Here is a 26,405-nt window from a genome sequence, read left to right as displayed (position 1 = left end):
CCTCGGGCTCAATCTCACATCATAATGGGTACCCGCGCTCACTGGAGGTGTGCAGACTCCTGGAGGGGCTCCTTACGGCCCAAGCGCAATAACAAGCCATCTCTTGGCATCAAAACTAGGTCCTCGGCCTCATATCAATCAATATTTCCTTACAACATAGGCCCTCGGCCTTACTCAGTCAAAAACCATCACAAGCCCCTTGGGCGATAGTAAAACAGTGTTTCTCAGCCCAAACATCATTTAAAATATCATTTAAGTCTTAAAGCTGAGTAAACATGGCTGAATAGTAAAATAGTGGAAAATGACCTGACTGAGTTCAAGTATAAAGTCAAAATAGTGAGGAAATATCAATAAAAAGCCCCAGAGGATTCAAATAGTTGGCACTGGTGAAGAAAGCCGTATCCCTAGAGGAACCACCGAAAAGCTTAATGAAGGAAGCCATATCCCCAGCGGACCGAACAAAATGAGGAGAACTGGTATTCAGAAAGGCAAAAGACCAGTGTCATCCCCAAATTCACGGAAGAAAAGCATCGGAAGAAACACAAGCCGACAAGAAAGCAAGGCAACAAGAACAAGTTGAAGATAGATGAGATCTTATGATTCGTAGTCTAGCCTAGCTTCTTGTTTTCTTTTAAGCACGGTGTAATAAGGAGATCGGTAAGCAGTGATAACAACATGCAACAGCAGTAACATTGCAGTCCCATGGTAGTCCCAGCTACCAAAATTTCCCGAACTACATTAACCTGATTCCCCTTTAGCCAGGGATATGTAGGAAACCTTTGAAGCAAAGGTTCGGTTAAATCTTTTTCAAAAAAAAATGCTTCACACGGAGTATTCCAACGGGCAAAAATCACTCGTATCCGCTCACTTTATCTTTGCACGAAAGCTCTTTGTGTTTTCGGACAAAGAGGGGCAACTGTGAGCACGTGATTTTTGCTTCACGGAAACTACTCCAAAAAGAAATCGAAAAATAAATAAAACAAGTTACCTTCGGGTACAATTTTGAGAATTTGCGTGACATTTTGATAATCGTTTTGTCCGTAAATACTCGCCTTGCTATAGTTAAAAAATACAAAAATACATGTTGCATGCATTTAGGAATTAGTGGTGTATTTACGAATTAATTAACCATAATTTGGTTAAAAGAAAATCACAAAAAATATGCACGCGTATTTCTTGTCATAGTGTGATCTTAGTTTTAATTATAGGTGTTAAGCAATATATGTGTAATTTTTGATTATATAAATTATTTAGGATTTTTGTTTAATTTTGATAATTATAAGGAAAGAAGGAAAATGGGTGAAAATGAAGGAAATCGGGATTGGGCCACCCTAGGTGGACCCAAATCCAGGCCCAAAGCAACCCCATACCCGGTCAAATTTGGTCAAGCTTCCTGATACCTCAAACGGCGTCGTTTTGTTCCTTTTAATCGGAGCCGTTGGATTAAATCAATCCAACGGCTAGGATCTCATCTCCCTTACCCATTCCCTGAACCCGACCCGTTGCCTGGATTCGAACCGACCCCCCACTAAACCAAACGACACCGTATTGATAAGATCCCCTAATCCTGGCCATCGATCTTGATTGATCCAGCGGCCAGGATTAAACCACCCACCCCATATATAAGGCCAATCCGTCACCCCATGCCCCAAACCAACCCCCCTCACATACTATTCACCTTCGTCCCCAGAACCCCCCGCCCTCTCAAACCCTAGCCACCTTAGGATTCCCCCACCATAAACCCGGCCACCCGGACTCCGATGGCTACCAAAACAACACCCCTGATGAACCCAACCACCCTGAACACGAATCCACTAACCGTTTACCTCGAATCACCCTGCAACTTCTCGAATCTTCAATCGAAGATTCGAGCAAAAATCGGATCTACACCCACCGACCCCAAACTCATACCACAACACCTCCTGACCTTCCTCACCCCCTGAATGACCTTGGTTCCGGTCGAATCTAACCAGAAAAGCTCGAGCCCTAATTCGAGCCCCAAGAACCCTAAAAAGACCAAAAGTGGAGGTCTGTCCGAATTGATTGACGATATGGGGTCTAATCGACCTTAGTCGAAGTATTCTCAGTTGAGAACACTCGATTAAGGTCCATTCGACCCCAAAAATGGTCGATCCCAAGTCTGAGCCCGGGTCAGTTTTAATTTCAAATCCCTGAGGTAGTTTTCCCTTTTTCTTTTGTTCTCCTATAGATTCTGTCTGCCTTTTATGTTTGGTTTGGTTTGTTTTTTATTTTTCTGTCAATTTTGTGAACCCTAAGATAGTGTTTAGTTTGTTTTGTTGTTTTATTTGATTGACTAACGTATATTATAGCTCGTATAGTCGTTTAAATAAGTGTCGTCAATTAATTTGTTTGAAAATTAGAGGAAAACATGACATTAGCTCATTAACCATGTATGTTTGCCAGGACAATAGCTCATTTAAATCTGTATGCTAGCATATAATGAACCTTTGGAATATGTTCAGTTTTGTCTGTGAATTAGGCTACTCGTTCAGGCAGTAACCTCAGGTTTTTCATAAAAGCCTGTTCAATATTCATCACTGTTTCGAGCTTAGCCTGTGGGCTGTTGTCTTTTGCACTGTTTGGCTGTGAGTTGGTCAGGATTGGCTCCCAATATGACCAACTTTTGCCATTTGATTAGCACCCCCATTTGTGATCTGATTTTTGAGTTGAACTTAGCTTAGAAACTGAATATAGCTGTAGAAATCTGACAGACCAACCTAAAATCAGTATTGAGTTTAAGATTGATTAGTTAGTAGTCAGTGATTAACTAAATCCAAAGGGGTTTATATACTGACTATTAAAGTTAGGGTAATACAGTAATATGTATTTGTTAAGGGTAATTGTGGCATTTAACAGAGATTAATCAAGGGTTAAGTTAAAAGCATGTCAAGTGGTAATTAAAATACTATTAACCTAATGACAATGGGGAACAAAACACCAAGCATGGGAATTAAGTGACTATTATAATACACCCATGACTCTTGATTAAAACAAATAGGACAAGCAAGGGGAACAATATAGTGGGGATCAATAAAAGACATTTAGGCATGGGAATTAAAGGGGTATGGGCAGGAAAAGGCTGAAGGGTTCAAGGCAGCCTGGGGCTTGCCTGTATTCTGCCTATAAATAGGCCCATTTAAGGTAGAGTTCAAGGGTTAGAAAAATCATAAATTAAGGTTAGACATCAGGGTTGAAAAGGGGAGAAAAATCAGAAATCAGAGGCTGGACAATTTTTAAGTGTTGAGAGTTAAAAGAGTGCTGGATTTCTGAACATAACAAGCAGAAGTCACTGTGTTTCTGCACCTGTTTTCCTTCTCTGTTTGGCCTGACTTTGTTGGGTACACTGTTGGGTTTTCAGCTTAGTTTTCCTTGGTTTCCCTGCTGGTACAACACTGTTTCAGCTGGGTATTTTTGGGTTTTTCTGTAAGTTCAATGGATTTCTGTTTGGTTTAAATCTGTTGTTGGTTTCTTTACTGGGTATCATTGGATTTTTGCTTTACTGGGCCTGTTGTTATTAACAAAATCTGACTGCTAGGTTGTTGCTGCTGATTGTTGTCTTTGTGTTGCTGCTTTTATGTTGCTGCTGTTAGTGTGTGTGTGTGCTACTGTTGCACTGATCTTCTTCTTCCTTTTGCTTTCCTATACCAGGTACACGACTGATACACTGTCAATGTAAGCTGAAATTTGAAGCATGAATACAAAGAAAATTGGAAGAGTTGAAGTTATTTCAAATTAGCTTTAGAAATGTATTGAAAATAGGTTGTCTGCATGATAGTTTACTTTCCCTAACAGAACTAGGTGGTTAGCTGTGATGTAATTGAACTTTTATACATATCATTTAGTTGGAAAACTCTATGTGTTGCTTATAATTGAAAGGAATTAATGTTGTAGTAGTCATGTTCTATTAGTTCATTATTGTTTTGTCAAGAAGCATGTTAGGTACCCAATAGTTCCTTCTTTAAACAAATGGCCTGTTTTAAGTTGGTAGGAATATGGCTTGATTAAGGTAAGCAGTACATTGCATTTCAGCCCTTCCCCCCCTTTTTTTATATGTCAAACATGTATCAAATAAGTTGAATAGGCCCAATTGGAATAAGGGTGGCCCAGACCGAGTTTAAACGTTATGCACATTGGGCCTGGGCCCATAACTGCCAAACGAACTGCCCGTATCACGTCCCTCTTTCAACAAATCACGTTCGAAACTTAACTATGATAACTCATAAGTATGTAAATAAAGTAGGACCTTTTCATTTATTTTAGATACAAACAAAAATAAAAAACATAGCCACTATAGGACGACCTTTTAAAATAAAAGTGAGACGAGCCTCGCCAAATAAAATGCACAGATTGCGGGGCCCTCACGAAAAATGTATGTGTTAATTACTTAGAATTCGGGATAGGCCGCTTAGCGAACTCCACGGCCTTACCCAAAATAACAATACGCTAGTTCTTTAGGACGCGTCTTAATTAATCTTACTCTCTTAAATTCGGGTGCACATTTATGTGACCCAAATCCAAATCTCAGCGGAATCAAAATGTGTCTCTAATCACGGGTACATTGATTGTGACGTGGTTTAAGATGCGTGTCCATGACGTTGCAAATTCCTTTAAAAATAAGAATGAGATGAGCCTCGTCGAATAAAAATATAAAACTGCGGGGCCCTTAGTAAATAGTTGCTTTAAAATTGCTTAGACTTCGGGATGGACCGTTTAGCAAAATTTCACGGCCCTACCCAAAGTAAATGATACGCTAGTCACTTTAGGCGCGCCTTTAATAATTTAATTTTCTTAAACTCGGGTGCACATTTATGTGACCCAAATCCAAATCTCAACGGAGTCAAAGTGTGTCAACGACCACAGGTAGATTGATTGTGACGAGGTTCGAGATACATTTTCACAACGTTGCAATTCCCTATAAAAATAATAATAATAATAAGAATAAATAATAATGAAAGCAGTAAAGAATTAAAATCTGTACATAAGTTCATATTTGTATACAAATCAGATAATCAAGCCAAACATGACAATTGAGCGACCGTGCTAGAACCACGGAATTCGGGAATGCCTAACACCTTCTCCCGGGTTAACAGAATTTCTTATCCGGATTTCTGGTTTGCGGACTGTAATATAGAGTCATTCTTTTCCTCGATTCGGGATTAAATTGGTGACTTGGGACACCCTAAATCTCCCAAGTGGCGACTCTGAAATAAACAAATAAATCTCGTTTCGATTGTCCTTTAATTGGAAAAACTCTTTCACCCCTCGCGGGAGCGGAAAAAGGAGGTGTGACAACTTGGTCCGTTTTGATTGATGATTTTACCGCGTATTTGATTGAAAACTTTTGCTATCATCATTATTTGGGCTAAATGCCATATTTGGGTCTAGTGCCAGCTATTTGAACCCTTCGGGGATTTTTGTTGATATTTCCTCACTGTTTTGACTTTATACTTGAACTCAGTCATGTTATTTTCCACTGTTTTCAAAACTCAGCCAAGTTTACTTTGCTTTAACACTTGAAATGATATTTCAAACAATATTTTGGGCTGAGCATCATGTTTTACTGTTGCCTGAGTGGCTTATATGATTTTTAACTGAGTAAGGCCGAGGGCCTGTGTTGTGAGGATATCTTTTGGGTCGGGCTGCACGCCGCAACAGTGATACACTGATCTGATTATGAGGCCGAGGGCCTGAGATATGTACGCCACGAGGTGGCTTATTGATATTGATATGAGGCTGAGAGCCTATTTATGATGCCACGAGGTGGCTTGATATTGCGCTTGGGCCGTAAGTGGCCCCTCCCAGAGTTTGCACACCTCTAGTGAGCGCGGGTACCCATTGTGATGTGAGATATAGCCCGAGGGGCTGGTATTGTTCTATGTTATTTCCCGAGGGGTTGGTACCATTCTATGTGATTGCCCAAGGGGTTGGTATTGTTCTAAGATATTGCCCGAGGGGCGGAGTTGTTGACATTGTGCCCGAGGGGCGAACCTTTATGTGTTTATCTTTCATATTTACCGGTCATTTACCTGTTAAATTGTGTATTTGTGCCCGAGAGGCGGACCTTCAGTGCATATCTGTTCTAGTTGCTTGCATTTTATTGTTGAACGGTTCAAAAGGTATTTTTAAAGAAGTATGAACTGAGTTAAGATTGTTTTTAAGAGATTTTACAGCTTCATTGCTTTCTTAAATGGTTTTATACTGCTTCTATACAGCATGTTGATATGCTTACGTGATTTTTTACTGCTCAGATTTCATTTACCTTTATTATTCACTGAGTTAGAGTACTCACTTTACTCCCTGCACCTTGTGTGCAGATTCAGGTATCTCTACACCCGGTAGCGAGTATTGGCTAATCGGAGGCAGAGTCATCGGAGTTTAGCCAGGTAGTTGCCAGCGTTCGCAGCACTGCTTTCCTCCCTCCTTATTTCATTAGTCTGTATTTAGCCTATTTCAGAACTTAGTTGTATTTTATACCTTAGTAGATGCTCGTGACTTGTGATACCCTGGTGTTGGGCTATGTTTGGGCTGTATTCCACACTTTATACTATCTTTTGTTTAGTCTTTGGCTTATTTACTCATACTTAGACTGATTGTTAATGTTTAACTATTTAAAAACAGAATTGGGACTAGTTGGTTGGCCTTGTTTTCACGAGAGGCGCCATCACGACCAGGTCTGGGTTTAGGGTCGTAACACATGCATTAACATGCTTATTCAAGGAGGTAAACTTTAAAAGAGATGGAGTAATCTCAAGAATCAAAGTATCTTTTAGAGAGATCTAAATTTTACTGTTGACTGCTATGGATGTAGACTTAAGGGAATTATTTCCCATGTTATCTTCATGTTCTTATTCAATATTTCTTGCAGAATCTTTTGCAGCAGTGCTGCAATTATGTAAGTCAATTGACTCCAATGTACAAATTTCTTCCAGATAGCAGCAATTCTTCAGAACAAGGCGTTTTAGATTTGGGAAGCTATTACTGCTAGCTTTCCAAATCTGTAAATTTAGGTCGTGAAACAAACTTTAGGTGTTCGAACATGTTTTTATCACTTAATCTCCATGTTGGACCACTGGCTGCATACCTTTTAAGTTTGAGCTCTTCAAGATTTGGCAACACATGACAAGAGCTGATATTTCTTCCCAAGGAAAACAAAAGGAGCCAGATAAGTCAACCTCTTAAGCAGTGGTGAAGCTAGAAATTTTTTCAAAAGTATTTAAATTTGAAAGAAGTGGGAAAAAATTCCTGACAAAGGATATTCGATATGTGTTATATACCACTAAAACGTAATATTTTACCTATATACATAGTGTAATTTTTCGACGAAGGGTAATCAACCGACCACCCTTGTGATCATGTGGCTTCGCCACTGCTCTTAAGTGATATTGGGAAACCAAACCTCTTGATGGATAACCCACAAGCATAGCTAACACATTTCAACGCTTCGAGTTTTGTCAAGCTGGACATATCAATGAGTTGATTGGCCTTAACATCTGCTACTAAATAAGTTTTATTGACGATCAATCTCATTAGATTTGGCATGTCAAAAAAGGCTTCATTTGTGTTGAGAATTGAGTTTTGATGATTAACAATTGTGTGCAATGAACGTATGCTAAGAACCAGGTTCTTAAAGTAGCTGTTGAAGATTTTTACAAGGCAGTAAGCTTTATACAAAGTTACTACAGTCCGATATTGCTGGGAAAGACTCTTATGCGATAGGGATTGTTACCTGAAAATATCTGACTACATATCGAGTGGATATGAGTCCTTAGAACATCAGGTGTTGCAAGCAAAGCGAGAGTTTGACTGCATGTAGGGCTCCCAAAGATCTCGGAGCATTGGGAAGATAAATACTTTGCCTATGGTCTGTGAGACTATCCTTTTGCACATTGACTGAAGAACGTAGCATAGCATTTTCAGTTCAACACTCAATTCTCTCATTAGTATGCTCTGAAAGTCATTCCTTCTTGTGTCAGTTTAGTTCATGTATATTAGGAGATTGATATGTAATCAAGATGTTATTCAGATAATGTTAGTTAGAGTATTATCTGAGTGTGCAAGTTAGAATAACTTGTAATTCATACAATAAGTAAAAGTAGGAGAAGTGTGGGTGTATTGGTTTACAAGTGTTGTAATTAGTATATTTGGCTTAGTTGTTCTACTGAAGTTAAAGTTAAAATCTACGTGGTAGGTCGTGGATTTTGCACCTTTGATCTAGGTGATTTTAAACGTAAAAATTGTTGTTCTTACTTTACTGTTTATTTCATTTACGCATAATGAGTAAGACAATGAATCAAGTTCTTTAGTACTCCCTCTGTTTCAATTTAGATGAGATAGTTTGACTCGGCATAAAGTTTTAAAAAAATATTTTTTAAAACTTGTTGTCTTAAAAGTTTAAAGGGTAAAAGCTTTGTGGGGCCATGACATTTGTATGGTTATAAAAGCTTCTCACTAAGGGTAAAATGGGTAAAATGAATAGTTAAATTGAATTATTTTCAATTATAGAAATGTGTCATTCTTTTTTGAACGGACTAATAAGGAAAGTGTGCCATCTAAACTGAAATAGAAGGAGTAATTTAGGAAGGCACTCAAATTAATAATTGGTATCGGATCGGGTTTTCTCAAACGTGGTTAACACCTAGAGAGATTTTGGAAGAAAATGAGTGTTCCACCTAGAATTAATGAAGGACACTCAACTACCAGATCACTTTTGTTTAACGGAAAACAATGTTGGTGGAAGGCAAGAATATAGGATAGAGGATTTCTTATATCCTACAATCAGCTGCAGTTGGTGGAAGGGAAGAATATAGGATTTCCTAACGGCTGAGGACTATGAACCATGGACGATAGTGAATCGAGGACCACTAACTCCCACCAAACAAAATGGGCAAAATAAAACTATTCCCAAATTCCTTTCTGAATTTGTGGCAACAAACTTCAGGATGATGGAAAAGAATGCAAAGACCAAGAAGATTCTGATTTGTGAACTTGGTCATAATGAGTATAACAAGATATATGTGCATGCTCCAATGCAACAGAGATCTGGGATGTACTTCAAACTACTCGTGAAGGAACCAATCAGGTGAAAAGATCAAGGATTGAGTTGCTCATGAGAAACTATGAGCTTTACTATACGAGGGAGTCTGAACCTATTCAGGATATGATAACCAGGTTCACTATAATAACAAATAAACTAAAGTCATTGGGAAAGGTATTTACTTCTGAAGAGCTAGTTAGCAAGGTTCTAAAGATTCTCCTTGCTTCATGGGAATCAAAAGTCACAGTCATTCAGGAAGCAAAAGAGTTGGACAAGATATCACTAGATGAGTTGATTGGAAACTTAAAAACTCACGAGATATGAAAGTTGGAACTACACAAAGAGGAACCAAAGAGAGATAAGGCACCGGTTCTTAAGGCGTCTGAAGAAGATGAGTCTGACAATAATGATCTGGACCTCGCAATATTTGCTAATTTCAAAAGGTTCATGAAGAATTCCAAAAACACTACTAGAAATCCTGTAATTAGCGACCCAAAAAATGACCAATGTTGGTCAGTTTTGGAAAATTACCTACCAAAACTCGTCCAAACATGCTTGATCGCTATTTTGGTGGTCGTTTTAGTATACCGACCAAGGTTGATCGCTTATTACCGACCAAGGTTGGTCTCAAAGGTAAAAGAACCAACTGTGCAATTTCAAACACGTAATTTAATAATTTAATTTTACCGACCAAAGTTGGTCGTTATATTTAAATTACGTTATTTTATTAATTATTAAAATTTAAAAATTAGCGACAAAGTTGGTCGTTAAAATAAAATATATATTATTTTTTAAAAATTAAAATTTAACCATACCGACCAAAGTTGGTCGATAAAGTTGAAATCCGAGTAATCCTTGTTCATTAACCAACCAACTTTGGTCAAAAATTTTTAATTTTTTTAAAACTTAAGCGACAACCCTTGGTCTCTAATCAGCAGATTTTTTTTAATTAGAAACCGACCAACTTTGGTTGGTTTTCTGGGTTTTAATTTTGGCGTAAAATGCCTGTTTTGGCAGCTACACCACCTGCCAGCATACCAAAATCCCTAAATGACAACACAACAACAACAACAACAACAACAACACAATTCAATAAATATATTAAAACTAACAAATTAAAGTTTAATAGAAGTAAAAAAATCCAAAACCAAGTTAAAACTTATTACAACTAGTTCAAAACCGGTTCTATTTGTCTTGTTCAAAGTATATAAAACTCAAGGAGTGTTTTGTACAAAATCATCATCACTGTATGATGAACTTTCATCTAAAAGACGGTATTGAGAAGGGTCTTGTGGAGGACGGGAAGAATGACCACGAGGAGGACGGGAGGAACGATCACGAGGAGGACGGAAGGAACGCTCACGTTCAAGTCAAGCCTCTGGCGATGACTCACGAGACCGGGGCAACAAAAAAGCTCCAGTAGATAGGAGAGTTCTGATCTTAGCTTGCATGCCAAGGAACTGAGCATCTCTAACTCTTTCTCTTTCCTTGGCCGCTTCTAGCTCGGATGTGAGCTTTGTCACAGTCTCTCGCATAGCGGAGAGCCTCTCCCCATTAAGTTGCTCGCCTAGCAAGGAAGTCCCTATTCCTTGCATTCCACACTTATAGCGATGTAATTTCTTAGTAGGAAGCCTGTATACCTTCCCCTATTTTGGACCGCCAGCAGACTCCATCCATATTCTTTCAGCATCCTCGTCTGAAGGTTGGGTTGGCTCGCCCGATTTACTAGCTGGCTGAGTGTGGATTAATTCCTCCACGTTAGTTTGGTAGAGACCCTATACGAAAATTATAATTGAATTAGTATTACAAAATTTATGTAAAAGAAAATTAAAATACTTAAATAAAAGTGAAAGCTTACATATATACAGTCGAGGCCCGGTCCTTGACCCACCTTTCTTGATCCGTCTCTTTTTTCTTCTTTACAATATGCGTCTCCTTGAATAACTCTTCATGGTTCATTGGACGCCCCAACTTCTTTTCCTGAAAATAAATTAATTTAGTTAACAAACAGAATAGATATACTTTGAAAATTAAAATAATTTAAGCAATTACGTACCAATCTTCTTTTTATTGTGCCTAGGCTGATCGTACCTCCAGTGTGCAAGGAGCCTCCCTTCTCAGATGCACGAGCTTTCTTTCCTTTTTCGCTCGTCACTAAGAGCTTTGCGGTAAGTCATTGCCTTTGCAAATCATCCCATAAATTTTGAAGTAACCAGTCAGGCTTCTTGTTCTTCTTTCTTGCTTCGGAGAAAGGATGCGACAATCGCTTGCGAGCTTTGTGATGGAAATTTGTAGCCACTTCCGCGCTATAGCGGTGTTCCCAAACACACTTGATCTGTATTTCAAAAGTTAAATATTATATGAAAATATCATAAATATAAATTATTAAACTGCTTAAAAGAACATTTATACCTTAAATTGATTGAAAATTTGCTCCTTCAGCGAGAATGGAAAATCAGTCCAAGTCGCATAAGAGCCATCATAAAGCTTTCTGATGGCTTTGGTGACTATCCTCGTAGTCTTATTACTCGGGATGAACCTGCAATTTAACAATAAAAACATATTAATATCTTAGTAAAAACTTTACGCAACAATAAACGCAAAAATAACAAATAACTCTTACCCATCACCCTCAAGGACTATGATGATCCTGCCATATTGATCATAATGCACCTTCTCGTCATCATCAACATCATCGTCCGAAGCATGTATATCAGAGGCATGTGTGGACGGCGTAGGGGGGTCAGAGCTACTACCTCGCAGGCGAAGGCCTAAAATAGATGGAGTCGATGATGAAGATAGTTGCGATCCCTGTGACTGTGACATAGCTTGATGGAACCCAATTGTTGTGATACTGATGGCTGTGACCCGAGTGGCTGTGATCCATGTGGCTGTGACATGGATGGATGAGATCCATGAGATGCAGATGGTTGCGATCTATGTGGTTGTGAGGCATCTGGACTGTATGTCGGATGTATAGTCCTATGGCCCTGTGATGAAAGACCCGATATCTGCATGAATGTGTAGGGCTCGTGATGCTGTGGCAGCTCAGTATAGCCATGGGGTGGAGGATAAGACATAGGCGTAGGCATAGGCATAGACATCTCTGAAGAGGGTGGAGCAAATGGAGTATTAATTTCTACCCTCCTCTTTCCCTTCCTAGCCTTTTCCCGGCCCCGAGAACTAGTAGGGTCATTATTACTTCGACCCTTGCCTACTATTTGCATAATATAATACATATTTAGATTTAAACATATAAAAAACTAGCTATAAAATGAGATTTATTAAAAACCAACTTTTTAAAGCTCATCGACGTATTGTTCCTCGTCCAAGAATTCTTCATCCTCACTTGTTTGAGCTTCATCAGTTGATTCTTCGTCCTCATTTTCTATAATTGTTACTTCACTTATATCAACTTCTTCCAATATGTGTTTAGGATGTTCCTAATCATTTTCTAGCTGATTGTCTACTATTTGGTGAACACTGGAGATATCGTTTTGATATGCAACATCTAACACATTCTCGACTTCCACCCTACCTACAGGCTTAGTTTTTATTACAACCCACCAATCGGACTTATTCTGCCGTAATGGATAAGGAGCATACTACACTTGCTAACATTATGTGCAATTATGAAAGGATCATAGTGATCATACTCCCTCGTATGATTAACCTCAATTATGTTGTATTGGTTGTGTACTCTTGTACTTCTTGTTGGATTTGGGTCAAATCACTTGCATCTAAAGAGTATCAATTTCTTATATGGCCAACCTGTATATTCTATTTCTATTATTTCTTTGAGCACACCATAATAATTAATATCTCCAACTTGGTTGCCATCACCACCTTGAACCCACACTCCGTTGTTGTTGCTATTTTTATTTTCAGAGCAATCATCTGTATGGAACTTATAACCATTTACTATGTACTTAGATATTGTTGTGACCTGAAGCCCAGGTCCCCAAGATGTATCTATCAAAAATTGATTCACACTATTATTTGGATCACTACCTACATAGTGTTAAAAAAATTCATAAGTTGGCATAACTTACAAACATTATTTACCTACATAGTGTTAGAACATTATCAGGATAAACTTACAAATTGTTTGAACCACGTATCAAATCTCATATATACAGCATTATGGCCAAATTGACCCACTAAGTGATTGTGACACGTCAAATATTTTTAGTAGTTGCATCGAGATGTAATCACAGTAAATTTTATATTTTGATAACTAATAAATCAATACTTACTTGAGAAATGGTACAACTTCGGGACAATTTAGCAACACATGAAGTGTAACTGACTTGTACTCCATATCACTCAAACTTCTCTTCCTAACATCCTTAGAACATCGGCCTGGTTGATTGAATATGGATAATGGCAAATATAATGGATCATTCACACATTTGATCGCGTGCCTATTAGGCCTATTCCTAGAATATGGCATGCTCTCAAAATAATAAGAACAAAAATGAGCAGTTTCCTTTGCAAGATAAGCTTCGAATATAGATCCTTCAATCCTATTCCTATGCTTAACAAATTATTTGCATTTGCCAATTGTCCTACATAATATCATGTTAGCCAAGAACATTCAAATAAGATAGAAAATTATATCAAACTTATAATATTACCTCTCAAAGGGATACATCCATCTGCATTGAACAGGCCCTCCAAGTTATGCCTCGTGTACAAGTTTGATTTGAAGGTGTTCCATCACATCAAAACAATCATATGGAAATATCTTTTCCATTTTACTAGAAGTTACACGAATGTTATGATCCATCCGGAGTAGGTTTACTTCCCGTAATGTGGTAGAACACAAGTCTTTGAAAAACAAACTAATCTTTGTGATGGGTTGACAGATTCTTTTAGGAAAACCACAAAATGCAATAGGCACTAAGGTCTCCATGAAAACATGACAGTCATGACTTTTCAAATGGTTCAACTTCCCTACCTCCATATTATAACGACCCGGCCGGTTGTTTCATGAGTTACCGCTCTGTTTCCCCTATTTCTACTTCTTATTGCTGTGTTTATCAGTATTATGTGTTATCGGGTTGGTTGTCTCGAGTTTGGAAAGGTTTTGGTGAGGTTTGAGACACTTAGTCTCTTTTGAGTGAGCTTAAGTTGGAAAAGTCAACCGGATGTTGACTTATGTAAATAGGGCTCAAATGTGAATTCTGATGGTTTGAATAGCTTCGGGAGATAATTTGGGACTTAGGAGCGTGATCGGAATGTGTTTTGGAGATCCGGAGTAGATTTAGGCTTGAATTGGCAAAGTTGGAATTTTTGGCGTTTTCCGGTTGATAGGTGAGATTTTGATATAGGAGCCGTAATGGAATTCCGGGAGTAGTAGTAGGTCCATGGTGTTATTTGGGGTGTGTGTGCAAAATTTCAGGTCATTTGGACATGGTTTGATAGACTTTTTGATCAAAAGTAGAATTTGGAAGATTTTTGGAACCTTAGGCATGAATCCGAGGTGTTTTGGTTGATTCGATATTGTTTGAGGTGTTTTGAAGATTGGTATAAGTTTGGATAGTGGTATATGACTTGGTTGTGCTTTTGGTTGAGGTCCCGGGGGCCTTGTGGTGATTTCGAATGGTTGGCGGGAAGTTAGGAATTTGGAAGTTTCAGCTGAAGCTAAGTCTGCTGTCATAACCGCACCTGCGGCTAGGGGACCGCAGGTGCAGGCTCGCAGAAGCGGAGTTGGAGCCGCAGATGCATCCAATTGGGGATTAGCTGGAACCACAGAAGCGGCTAAGTTAGCGCACCTGCGATAGCGCAATTGCAGGCATTGCATCGTAGATGTAGAAATGGGCTCATAAGTGAAAATCGCAGATGCAGTATATTGGACCGCAGAAGCGGGAAATGACCACGGGTGCGAAATCCCTGAGTCAGAAGGTATATATTTCATCCTTCGTGATTTTCAGCCTTTCTTCACCATTTTAAATCGATTTTGGAGCTTGAGGGAGCGATTTGAAGAGGGATTTCAAGGGGATTTCATAGAGGTAAGGTTTTTGGACCCAAAACTCGTTTCTATGGTGTTATTCACTGATTTGGCTAGAAATTAATGGAAATTAAGGGTTAAAAATTGGGGATTAAGGCTTGGTATTGGAGACCTTGACTTGAGGATTTGAGGGGTCATTTGTTGTCGGATTTTGGTACTTTTGATATGAATGAACTCGTGGAGTGATAAGGATTCCATTGATGTAAATTTTATTGGATTCTGAAACGTGGGCCCGGGGGTCAGGTTTTGGTTAATTTCGGGATTTGTGTTGTAATTTGATTGTTTTCGAGTGAGCTTTATTCCCTTAGAATATTTTGGTGGTTATATACTGGTTTTAGTTAGATTTGAAGCATCCGGAGGCCGATTTAAGAGGCAATGGCGCCGCGGGCTAGAGTTTGGACCGGATAGAGGTAAGTAAATGGTGTCCTGAGGGTATGAAACCCCGAACTTCGAACCAGCACCAGCTAAATCTCTAGCTCGCGATGCCTTTGCCCCTCGAATCGGCCTCCATGCGCGTCGAATGTATCCAAAATCAGAACGAGGACGTCAAAATATGCTAAGAGAACGAAGCCCAAGCGAAAACAATCAATAAAGGGCACAAATCCCGAAATTATCAAAACCCGACCCCCGGGCCCGCGACTCGGAATTCAATAATTTTTACACCAATAGATTTCTTATCTTCCCACAAGTTCATACATATCAAAAGTTCAGAAATCCGACCTCAAATGGTCCATCAAATTCCCAATCATAGGTCTCCAATACTAAACCCTAGTTTCCCCAAATTTCACCCTTAATTTCCATAATTCTAGCTTTAATCTGTGAAATAATAGCATAGGAATGAGTTTTAAGTCCAAATCCCTTACCTCAATGAAGTTTCCTTGAAATCCCTCTTTTAAATCGCCCAAAATGCTCCCAAGCCGAAGTCAAAAATTGGTGAAATAACTCAAATTCACGAAGAAGACAATTTATATATTCTGCCTAGCCCTTTTCGTATCGGCGGCTCAATACCCGCTTCTGCGGTACCGCAATTGCGGTTATTACTCCGCTTCTGCGGTACCGCAATTGCGGTTATTACTCCGCTTCTGCAGAAATCACTAAACCGGCCACATCCGCATCTGCGACTCCGCAGATGCGGTCCTCTTAGCCGCTTCTGCGGTCCCTGACAAATTCCCATAAACCGCTTCTGCGGCCACTCTCTCGCATATGCGGCACCGCACCTGCGGTCCCCAATCCGTAGGTGCGAAAATACCAGAAGCAGCAAATTTAGCTACTGCAACAAAAATCCAACTTCCCCGTCAACCATCCGAAATCACCCCGAGGCCCTTGAAACCTCAACCAAAAGCACAAACATATCTTAATACCTTATTCAAACTTGCTTCAATCATCAAAACACCTCAAACAACATCAAATCAGCCAAAACACTTCGGATTCAAGCCAAACTTTCTAAAATCTTCTGAATTATGATTTTGATCAAAAACCCAATCCAACCACATCCAAATGACCTGAAATTTAGCACACATCCCAAATGACCCAACGAATCTACTGCAACTCTCGGAATTCCATTCTGACCCCTATATCAAAATCTCGCCTACTAACCGAAAATCGCCAAAATATCAACTTCGCCAATTCAAGCCTAATTCTACGTTGAGCCTCCAAAACCCATTCCGATCACATTCCTAAGTCCCAAATCACCTCCCGAAGCTAACCGAACCACCAGAACTCGCATCCGAGCCCTCTAACACATAAGTCAACATCCGGCTGACTTTTCTAACTTACTTTCCTTAAAAGAGACTAAGTGTCTCAAACTTCACCAAAATCATTCCGGATTCGATCCGACCAACCCAATATAACAAAACACGGACAACAAAGCATAAAGAAACAGAAATGGGGGGGGGGGGGGGACGGAGCGGTAACTCATGAGGTGACTGGCTGGGTCGTCACATCCTCCCTAACTTAAACAAACGTTCGTCCTCGAACGAGTCAAGAAACATACCTAAAGCCTCAAACAGGTGAGGATATCTGCTCCGCATTTCCTGCTCGGTCTCCCAGGTAACCTCCTCCATGGGCCGACCTCTCCATTGCACTTTCACTGAAGCTATATCCTTTGACCTCAACTTCCGAACCTGACGACAGAAAATAGCTACCGGCTCCACATCATAGGTAAAATCATCATCTAACTGAACCGTACTGAAATCCAGAACATGAGACGGATCCCCAATATACTTCCGAAGCATAGAAACATGAAATACCGGATACACGCTCGACAAGCTGGGTGGCAAGGCAAGCTCATAAGCCGTCTCCCCAATCCTCCGAAGCACCTCAAAATGCCCAATGAACCGCAGACTTAACTTCCCTTTCTTCCCAAATCTAATAACATTCTTCATGGGTGAAACCTTCAACAGAACATTCTCGCCAACCATGTAGGACACATCTCGAACCTTCCTATCAGCATAACTCTTTTGCCTCGACTGTGCTGTACGAAGCCTCTCCTGAATCACCTTCACCTTCTCCAAAGCATCCTGCACCAAATCAGTCCCCAATAGCCTAACCTCACCGGGCTCGAACCAACCCACTGGAGATCTACACCGCCTCCCATACAAAGCCTCATATGGAGCCATCTGAATACTCGACTGGTAGCTGTTGTTATAAGCAAACTCTGCAAGCGGTAGAAACTCATCTCATGACCCTCCGAAATCAATGACATAAGCACGCAACATGTCCTCCAATATCTAAATAGTGCGCTTGGACTACCCGTCCGTCTGAGGATAAAAAGTTATGCTCAACTCCACCTGAGTACCCAACTCTCTCTGCACGGCCCTCCAAAACTGCGAAGTAAACTGAGTACCTCTATCTGAAATGATGGAAACCGAAACACCATGCAAGTGAACTAACTCTCGGATATAGATCCCTTCCAACCGCTTTGAAGAATAGGTAGTACACACAGGAATAAAGTACGCGGACTTGGTCAGCCGATCCACAATCACCCAAATAGCATCGAACTTCTTCAAAGTCCGTGGAAGTCCAACAACAAAGTCCATAGTGATCCTCTCCCACTTCCACTCAGGAATATCCATGTGCTGAAGCAAGCCACCCGGTCTCTAATGCTCATATTTCACCTGTTGACAATTGAGACACTGAGCTACAAATCCTACAATATCTTTCTTCATTTTTCTCCACCGATAGTGCTGCCTCAAATCCTAATACATCTTTGCGGCACCCGGATGAATGGAATACCGCGAGCTATGGGCCTCCTCCAGAATCAACTCCCAAAGCCCATCCACATTGGGCACATAGATCCGGCCCTGTATCCTCAACACCCCATAATCACCAATGGTCATATCTCTAGCATCATCATGCTGAGCTCTGTCCCTAAGGACAAGCAAATGCGGATCATCATACTGGCGCTCTCTAATGCGATCGTATAAGGAAGACCGAGAAACCACACAAGCCAATATCCGACTGGGCTCCGAAATATCCAACCTCACGAACGGATTGGCCAAGGCCTGAACATCAACTACAAAAGGTCTCTCCCCAACTGGAATATATGCCAAACTCCCCATGCTTACTGCCTTTCGGCTCAAAGCATCGGCCACCACATTGGCCTTTCCCGGATGGTACAATATAGTGATATCATAATGCTTAAGCAACTCCAACCATCTCCGCTGCCTCAAATTAAGATCCTTTTGCTTGAACAAATACTGAAGAGTGCGATGATCCGTGAACACCTTACAATATATGCCATACAAGTAATGCCTCCAAATCTTTAACGAGTGAACTATGACAGCCAACTCCAAATCACGAACGGGGTAGTTCTTCTCATGGGGCTTCAACTGACGAGAAGCATAAGCAATAACTCTACCCTCTTGCATCAATACACAGCCAATCCCAACTCTCAAAGCATCATAATACACGGTATATGAACCTGAAACTGATGGCAAAACCAATACTGGAGCTGTGGTCAAAGCTGTCTTAAGCTTCTGAAAGCTCTCCTCACACTCGTTCGACCATACAAATGAAGCACCCTTCTGAGTCAACTTGGTCAAGGGCGATACGAGAGAGAATCCCTGAACAAACCGGCGATAATAGCCTGCCAAACCAAGAAAGCTGCGAATCTCTGTGGCTGAGGACGGTCTGGGCCAACTCTGAACCGCCTTTATCTTCTTCGGATCAACTTGAATACCCTCGCTGGATACCATGTGTCCCAAGAAAACCACTGAACTGAGCCAAAACTCACACTTAGAGAATTTTGCATAAAGCTTCTCCTCCCTTAATCTCTGCAACACAACTCTCAAATGCTCTACGTGCTCCTCCTGACTACGCGAATACACCAGAATATCATCAATGAAGACTATGACAAACAAATCGAGATAAGGCCGGAACACGTTGTTCATCAAATGCATGAACGTTGCTGGGGCATTGGTCAGCCCAAAAGACATCACCAAGAACTCATAATGACCATATCGAGTCCTAAAAGTTGTCTTAAGAATATCCGAATCCCTGATCTTCAACTGGTGATAACCTGAACAGAGATCAATCTTGGAGAACACTCTCGCTCCCTGAAGCTGGTCGAATAAATCATCAATGCGAGGCAAATGATACTTGTTCTCAATTGTTACCTTGTTCAATTGCCTATAATCAATGCACATTCTCATTGTGCCATCCTTCTTCTTCACAAACAGAACCGGCGCACCCCAAGGGGACACGCTAGGCTGAATGAACCCCTTATCTAGGAGTTCGTGAAGCTGCTCCTTTAACACCGCTGGTGCCATACGATACGACGGAATAGAAATGGACCACTACTAGAAATTGGAGCTATGACAACACTTTTTTTGCTACGGATCAGTAACCGTTGCTATAGGTAGTCTATTGTTACGATTTTAACCGTTACAAAATATTGTTGGAACTACCGGGACACTTAGCAACTGAACCGTTGCAATAGTCTTAAAACCGTAGCAATAAATCAATCTATGGTAACGGTTATATCTATTGTTACGCTCATTAATTCTCTCCTTATTTTTCACCAAATTTTCTATACCCCCTAAAATGAAAGGGGCCCACAATCTAATTTTTAATTTTTATTTTTTGGTTTTTATACCTAATAAAATACTAGTACTGTGAAATATGTAAACCCCTAAAAATTAGGGTACAAGCTCACTATCGTAAATTACAAGGAGATCGGAATCTCCTCTCAGTCATCTTCACCACCAAAAATCAGCAAAAACTACCCCAAATCACCTTGAAATCAGTCAAAAATCAGCCCCAAATACCCCAGCGAAAATCAGTCAAAAAGACCTCAAAACAATCACCTCTGAAAATCGGTCCAAATCTCAGTCAAAAGGCGGTCAAAACGCTGCAGAAGATAGCCATTAGAGCAGCTCCAAATTACCATCTCGTCCAGTACGATCTCCTCCAGTCAACAGCTCTTCTCGCTTGTCAGCGCCATTACCGACTCGCTCGCTCTCCGTACGTTTTCTGGAGTAGTATTTTACTTTTCATTTTCAGTTCCTCTCTGTTTGCTCAATTACTCAAAATTCATTTTCCTTTCAAAAACCCTAGCATCGAGTTTCTACTTATTTACTAGTTCGCATCGAGTTTCTACTTCGTACGTGTAATTCGGGTAACCTTCAGCTCTTCTTGAGTATTATTTTCTGAAACTCTTACATATTATTTGATTTGGTAACTGTTATTTTATATTTTATTTCTTACAGTAATTAATTTTTTAACTCGTACAATTTTTTCAGCTGCATACAATTTATATGGTTTTGCAGATTTGTTGTATTCCTATCGATTTGTCGAAATTCATGTTTATTTTGTTTATTAACTCGATTAATTGACTGTCCTTGGAAAAAAATTGGGAACTTTTTGGAACAATGTTTGTGAGCATCTAGTTAGAAAGAGCAGACATGTTTCAATACTTGGGAAACTTATTGGCGTGGAAAAGAATGGGAGCTAAAGATTTACTTTGCAGAATCTGTTTGATTTCTGCTATTTCCAGTGCATTTTTCTGCTATTGTAATTATTTTTGTTGGGGTCGAAAATAATTTCCAGTGCAAAATTATTGGTTGTGGAAATGTTGTTATTGGAGTTGTTATGTCCTTTTGGCTGCTGGAAATGGTTGTAGCATTAATAGATAATTTGTGATTTATATTTTAATTAGAGAAAGGTGCAGGATAAAAGTTTAAGCTTGGAACACTTTTAACTGCTACATTTGCAACTTAAAGGGAATTAAGATTCCTTACTTGTAATGAAAGCGACTTTCAATTTAACTTTTACCAATTAGAATGAGATTTATGTTCATATAATTATGCCTATTTTCAATATATTTATGCTGCTTGATCAAAATGCAGAATTCACTAGACCCCGCCTTGTAAGAATTCAATAGGTATGTTGTTGTTGTTGAAAGAAGTATTATGATTGTAGATTAAGGCAAACATTGAAATATGAATCTAAAATCTAAATGCTACTTGCCCCTTCCTTTGCTATACCACCTTGTCGTGTTAACAAACCAGATCCTTGAGTGTTTAGCTCGTTTAAATTCTGGACAGGTTCATCACTTAACTCGTCTTCCCTCATCGTGTCTTCATGTTGTTCTCTTGTGTGGTCAGCCCCTCCTTTTGGTTGTTTTGTTGCCGACGACATCATGGATAAAGTTTGTTTACCAGCTGTAGTTTTAGAATCAGCATTTTCAGCAGCTGGTTGATGTCTCAACATAGCCTGTAGCTTCTGATATCTGCTTCTAAAAGGTAGTACTAGCATCAGTACTTGTTTTAGTTGCGCTTTCTAGGGGAAATTTCCATAGTACTTTGATTATCTTCATCTGCTGAGTAGCCCTTTCAGCTTGTGTAACCAAAGTATTCTAGGGAGTAGTGACCTCAATCTGGCTGAACTGTTTATGGAGGATGATGGTTGCATCACAACAAATTTGTTGGATAGCTCTTGTTACATAAATTCTTTCACATTCATATTTTCTTTTTGCATCTTGCTTTCCGTATATGCCAATGAATAAGAAGGGGGATAGCCCATCTTCTGGATATTATCATCAGTGGGAGATATCATCAGTTCTATTATCAGTTGCACCCTCCAACACTTCAGTACCATATGTTCTTGCAATTCATGATTCACAACTTTAGCATTAAGATCAGCTGATTTTATTAGTTGAATCACCAGCTGTAGCAGTAGGATGATCCAGCTTATTATAAGCTTGCACGACTGGCTTCTCAGCTGGGTTTTGCCGTATTTTTGGGTTGGTTTCGGAAGGAGAATTGCTGAATTTTGCAGAAGCTTTGGGAAGGTGATTTCTTTAGCTGTTTTGCTGCATTTTTGGGCGATATTTGCATCTGTTTTGCTGTATTTTTGGGCGATATTTGCAGCTATTTTAGATCTAGTTGTCCTGAACACCTGCCTTAGAATGTAATATCTGTGTCATTTTGTCCTTTGAATAGTCTAACTGTTTCTGCTTTGGGCCAGACGAATTCCGGTTGAACTGTGGAGGTGTGTGGGTAGAGCAGACTTGGAATGGCTTACTGCATTGTTTAGTGTTATATTCAAGACTAATAGGATGCCTGAAGAGTGGAGGTGGAGTACAATGGTCCTGTTGTATAAGAACAAAGGTGATGTCCAGAGCTGTAACAACTATAGGGGCATCAAATTACTAAGTCATACCATGAAAGTTTGGGAGAGAGTGGTAGAAATGAGAGTGCGAAGGACGGTGTCTATTTCAGACAACCAGTTCGGGTTCATGCCGGGGCGATCTACCACAGAAGTTATCCACCTTATTAGGAGGATGGTGGAACAGTACAGGGATAGGAAGAAGGATCTCCACATGGTGTTTATTGATCTGGAAAAAGCGTACGATAGGGTTCCTAGGGAGGTCTTATGGAGCTGCTTAGAGGATAAAGGGGTCCCGATTGACTATATTAGGGTGATTAAAGACATGTACGAGGGATCTAAGACTCGGGTTAGGACAGTAGGAGGCGACTCTGAACACTTTCCAGTTATTACGGGTTGCACCAAGGGTCTGCGCTCAGCCCATTCCTATTTGCCCTGGTGATGGATGCACTGACTCATCATATTCAATGGGAGGTGCCATGGTGCATGCTATTTGCTGATGACATTATTCTAATTGACGAGAGACGAGGCGGCGTCAACGAGAGGCTAGAGATTTGGAGACATGCTCTTGAGTCTAAAGGTTTCAAGTTGAGCAGGACGAAGACGGAATACCTCGAGTGCAAATTTGGAGTTGAGCCGACGGAAGCGGGAGTTGAAGTGAGGCTTGACTCTCAAGTCATTCCCAAGAGGTGTAGTTTCAAGTGCCTTGGATCGGTTATTCAGGGGATCGGGGAGATTGACGAGGATGTCACACACCGTATAGGGGTGGGGTGGATGAAGTGGCGGTTAGCGTCGGGAGTCTTGTGTGACAAGAAAGTGCCACCGTTACTAAAAGGTAAGTTTTATAGAGTAGTGGTTAGACCTGCCATGTTATATAGAACTGAATGTTGGCCGGTAAAGAACTCACACATCCAGAAGATGAAAGTAGCAGAGATGAGGATGTTGAGGTGGATGTGCGGGCATACAAGAATGGATAAGATTAGGAATGAAGATATTTGAGAGAAGGTGGGCGTGACCCCATGGAGGACAAAATGCGGGAAGTAAGACTCAGATGGTTCGGGCACATTCAGAGGAGGAGCACTGATGCACCGGTGAGGAGGTGTGAGCGACTGGCTGTAGTGGGCATGCGGAGAGGTAGAGGACGACCTAAGAAGTATTGGGGAGAAGTGATCAGACATGACATGGCGCGACTTAGGATTACTGAGGACATGGCCCTTGATAGGGAATTATGGAGGTCGAGCATTAAAGTTGTGGGTTAGGGGAGAGTTATGAATATTTCTACAGCACAATAGAGTGAGACTAGCCAGTTAGGAGTTAGACTGAGAATGTCATTGGTCGTCTATTGATGCAGGGCTTTACCTGCTAGTTTTACTATACCAGTCATCTATTTCGTATTTTGTATTCTGTATTTCATATCTCTTATTATGCTGTTATTTTATTATGCATTTTTATGGTACTAATATATCGGCTTCTGTTGCTTTTTTTGAGCCGAGGGTCTCCTGGAAACAGCCTCTCTACCCTTCGGGGTAGGGGTAAGGTCTGCGTACATATTACCCTCCCCAGACCCCACTTGTGGGATTATACTGGGTCGTTGTTGTTGTTGTTGTTGTTGTTGTTTCTGCTTTGCATATTTCTTGGGTGATTTAATTGTTTCTGCTTTGCACACTTCTTGTCCTCTGAAGTACCTTTTAATGGCATTTGAGATTGGTACACTCTAAAGTCTATGCCATGATTTTGGTTCAAATATCAAACATAATTAGTTATTTAAGCAGAACTTCCATGGAAAATCGAGTTATATGCCTTGGCAATACTCTACTGGGACACTCTAAAGTCCCCCATTCTTGACAATTGTTTCGTCATTGTCCCCTCTTCTCCCGCATCTCTTCAACAGCACTCGCCGCAATCTCAATTATCAATTTGATTTAATGATTTCTGTTTATGTGCATATTATGTGTTTGTGAAAATTCGTCGATTTACTGATTACCAGCGATGTCTATTTTGAAATGGCCGTTGTGTATGAGCCGACGCTATATGTATATTTCCGTTTCTGCCTCAGAAAATTTTCCATTGGCTCTTTAAAAAGCTGCTTGAATCAGATATGGAGATGATATATTGCCTGTAGGAACTACGTAGCTGCGGCATCCAGTACAGGGCTGCTCGGTTACCAATCTTGCCATCCTCTGGAGTTGATACATTGCCCGTAGGAATTATGTAGCTGCTAGATAGATCTAAAGGTGACTTCCCAGCTAATTAGTCAAGTACAAGAGTATTAAACCTCCATGAATGAGAGTAATAGCATACGTTTGACAATTTGGTTTTACTAATACATACATGAAGCACAGTTTACTTTTGAAAAATAATGTCAGAAGTCTCATTCCATTATTGTCAAATAGAATTGGTACTGCATTCCATTATCGTCTGAGATGGGTTCTTAATATGTCTAGGAGATTCTTGGTTCTTTCCTAATGAAACATGTAATCTTTACTATTTTTCCTCTTCACTGATCTGTTAAAGTTGAGTTCTAAATTACTTGTTAAGTTGATTTAGTTATTTGCCTTATTAATTGGCATGTGGTAGACGTGTGTCCTTTTGTACTTCTTGTGAACTCTTTTTTGGAATTTTGCATTCTTGGGAGTATCTTTTTATGTGTTGATGATCCCTTATCTCCGGAATATCTTTGTCCGTCTATTATGGGATAAACCAACATTTTGCCATCCAATTTTGGGTTTTAATGCAGAATTTTATACTTTCTTTTTACCCTTGGTTTTGTGGACCAAGTGAATTTTTAGATAGGATTCGGATAATGACTATTTATACTTTTTGTAGGTGGAGTAAAAATGGAAGACGGAGGCGGTGATGAAGATCTTTTCCTGCATCTCTAGGAATGTTACTTAAGAGAATTTTGAATTATTGATTGTTGTAGATGCATGTGACGGTTTCTAGGAATGTTTCTTATCAAGACATTTTAAAACTTTTAACTCTTGAAATATCAAATGTATGTACTTGGTAACATTTCATCACTATCTAAGGATTTATTATCTTGTTGGACAATTTGGATTGTATATATATGTAAATCTTTATTTACAATAGGGGGCAATATTTTCAATTCAATTAAACTGTAACAATAGATAACAGAACCGTTGCCATAGGACTTGCAAACGTTCCAAAATAATCTAAAAACCGTTGTAATAGGTAGTTCAATTGTTGCAATATCTTAAAGAAATTGTTGTCATTTCTATAATAGCATAACGATTTAAAAAATATAGTAACGGTTATTGACCGTTGCATTTAACGTTATGGTAACAGAAATTAACCGTTGCAGTTGATAAGAATAATCGTTCCAAAAACCGTTCCATAAGCTCTATAGTAACGCCAGCTTGTGGAAAGGGCGCTGAACCGTTGCAATACCTCTATGGCAACGATTTACCTATCTGTTGCAACGGTTTTCCATGCGTAGCCATAGGTGAATTTTCCAGTAATGGGCTGAGTGCCCGACACTAGGTCGATACCAAAATCAATATCCCTGTCCGGTGGCATGCCCAGCAGGTCTGCAGGAAACACATTGGGAAAATCCCTCACAACTGGAACAGAATCAATACTGGGAGTCTCAGCACCAACGTCCCTCACAAACGCTAGATACGAGAGACAAACCTTCCCACCCATACGCTGGGCCTTCAAGAAAGAGATTACTATACTAGGAACATAATCAATCACACCTCGCCACTCGAT

General features: G+C 40.0%; 1 long non-coding RNA gene across 1 annotated transcript; it reads left to right on the top strand.

Annotated features, from left to right (window-relative positions):
* The first annotated feature begins 20,180 nt into the window (after window positions 1-20,180).
* LOC142170784 (uncharacterized) lies at window positions 20,181-25,763 on the top strand. Its single transcript, XR_012700335.1, has 2 exons — window positions 20,181-20,531; window positions 25,503-25,763. It is a non-coding gene; the product is annotated as an uncharacterized LOC142170784 (long non-coding RNA).
* The last annotated feature ends 642 nt before the right edge of the window (window positions 25,764-26,405 follow it).

Source organism: Nicotiana tabacum, chromosome 16 (genome assembly GCF_000715075.1).
Source record: "Nicotiana tabacum cultivar K326 chromosome 16, ASM71507v2, whole genome shotgun sequence".
Taxonomy (NCBI): domain Eukaryota; kingdom Viridiplantae; phylum Streptophyta; class Magnoliopsida; order Solanales; family Solanaceae; genus Nicotiana; species Nicotiana tabacum.
Note: the sequence above shows the minus strand (reverse complement) of the source record. Positions and strands in the feature narration are given on the sequence as shown.